The sequence below is a fragment of the Arachis duranensis genome, chromosome 8 (genome assembly GCF_000817695.3).
Source record: "Arachis duranensis cultivar V14167 chromosome 8, aradu.V14167.gnm2.J7QH, whole genome shotgun sequence".
In the NCBI taxonomy this organism is placed as follows: Eukaryota; Viridiplantae; Streptophyta; class Magnoliopsida; order Fabales; family Fabaceae; genus Arachis; species Arachis duranensis.
In genome coordinates, this window is record NC_029779.3 from 39,302,284 (window position 1) to 39,304,991 (window position 2,708).

Here is a 2,708-nt window from a genome sequence, read left to right on the forward strand (position 1 = left end):
AAAATTTGGATTCTTTTTATTTAAATTAAATAAATGATAATTTACCTTGGTTAGTTTCTATAATTTTGTAAAATTTTTAAGAGGGTAAAAATTCAAGTACAGTCAATAAAGTTGTTGATATTTAAGAGTATTAGATAATTTAACTGATTTGACTAAATTTTTATTTAATGATAACTTCACGTAAAATCGACTTCACATGAGTTTTCACCTTTCAAAATAAGTTATTAGTTTTATATTGAGCGAGATTTAATTTAAGATTAGGGCTCAATATGATCCAACTGTGACAAACATGATGCTTATTGATTATTACGAGATTTTTTATACATTAAAGATAATTTTTTTTAAGAATAATCACTTACTTAAACCCATTTAGTTTTAGCATTTTCTACGTTTATTTGAACATGTGAAATTATATGTTTCGGTTAAGTTTTTCTTTTAATTGGATTTGGGTCATGCATTATTTAGCGCTTTGTATTGGTTCCTTATGAACAATTTTGTTCACGGTTATTGTATTTAGTGTTTTTAGAATTTTATTAATCGAACACTATTTTGTTACGGTTGTGATAAATAATTTTCTATTGTTGTCCAGCCCCATCAATGTATCACCAGCATGAGAAGGCAACACGGTATGCCATAGGATGACAGGATCATGCCGTACTTGCATATGGCCGGTTTATACCATCTTGCAAGGTTAAACGAGACTTGGTTTAGATTGGATGAGTCATTAGTGAGTGCATTCGTGGAGAGATGGTGTCCGGAAACGCATACTTTTCACATGCCATTCGGAGAGTACACGATCACGTTGTAGGATGTAGCGTACCAGTTAGGATTCCTAATCAACGGTCAGTATGTCAGCGGATGCCTCATGGACTTTGAGCGACATATAGGCGGTGGCTGCCCAGCGTCAACATGGTTCGAGAAGCTGTTGGATGTTTTGTCTACTGCGAACTGTATCGACAAGTTCACGATAAAGTGCACTTGGATGCAGGAGACATTTAGTGAGCTTCCGCAGGGTGCAGACGATGAGACGGTTAGGATGTATGCCCGGGCGTATATCATGATACTCTTATTGACGGAGAAAAAATCTCGGTAAAGATTTTTACAAAAATATCACGTTGCAAGTATAGTTCTAAACCAACAATTAGACCTCAATCAATATTTAAATTGTTTATCACTTAAGTAAACCCAATAAAATTAACCGAAGTATTTAAACCTCGAGTCGTCTCTCAAGAAATTGCAGGGGAGTGTGTTTATTATTAGTTAAGAAAAAGTATTTTTGGGGGTTTTTAAATGTTGAACAAGGAATGTAAATGACAAGAAAATAAACTAACAACTAAGAAAAGTCCTAGCAAGGATTGAGAATCGAAATTCATATCCTCGTTATCATTGTCAATTGTGAAGGTAATAGCAAAGTGCTCTCACTTAGTTAACCTCTAACAATTAAAGAAAAGTCAAGTGAGTAAATCAACTTGAGTTCACAAGTCCTAATCAAAGACTAGAGTTAGTGAAGCTCAAGCCAACTAGCAATTTTCAATCACCAACTAACAATAGACTTTGACAGTTCAGGAGTATCCAAATTACTCAATCCAAGCTAAGAATACAAAAAGCTAAATTAAAATCCATCCAAAAATTTTATCAAACACTTGGAAGGTACAAAATAAAAGCATAAAAAAATAAATGTAAGACCAACAATTGTAAGGAATCAATAATAACAATTGAAGAAAGAAGCAATAAACATGAAATATCTCAAATTGCATTAATAAGGAAATTGAATCTAACATGAAGAATTCATAAATTAAATTGGAAAAATAAAGACATCAACAGGAGAAAATAAATTAAGATGCTAAAATAATAGAATGTATAAGAGAAACTAAATTAAAACAAGATAGAAATATGAATTGAAGAAGAAATAAGACTAAAAACCCTAATGTGTGTGAATGAAAGTGTTGAATGATAATTCCCCCTCTCCAGCTCCACTATGCAGCCTCTATTCTTCATTTTCGGGCTTGAAATTGGGCCAAAAGCAGCCCAGAAATCGTCCACAGCGTTTTTTGTAAATTGCAGCCCGTGACGCTCGTCACGCGTACGCATCGCTGAACGAATTCCTTATCATGCGTACGCGTCATTCACGCGTACGCGTCGCTTGCATGCTGCACTGGTCACGCGTGCGCGTCGCTGCTAGCTTCTCAAAACTTCAATTTCTTGTGTTCCTTCCACTTTTGCATGCTTCTTATCCATCCTCTAAGTCATTCCTACCCTATAAACCCTGAAAACACTCAACATACATATCACGGCATCGACAGTAATAAAAGAATATTAAAAGTTAGCAAATTTAAGGCCAAAAAAACATGTTTTCAATCATAACACAAGATTAGGAAGGAAAATATAAAACATGCAAATTTTATGAATAAGTGTGAGAATAATGAATAAAATTCACTTAATTCAATACAAAATAAACCATAAAATAGCGGTTTATCACTTATCTATGCAGCTATTTGGGGATAAGTCTGGTACATTCGTTGTCATGGATCGGTAGTTGGGGGTCTGCTTCTTTGTCATGGTTATACAAATGCATGTGTCGTGTGGTCAACAGGAATATCGTCAAGAATATTAATTGATTCAAAATGAATTTATCTTTAAATTTCTTTAATTATTTTTTAATAGAATAATTTCTAAAATTAAAAAATTTAAATTTAATAAGATAAAAT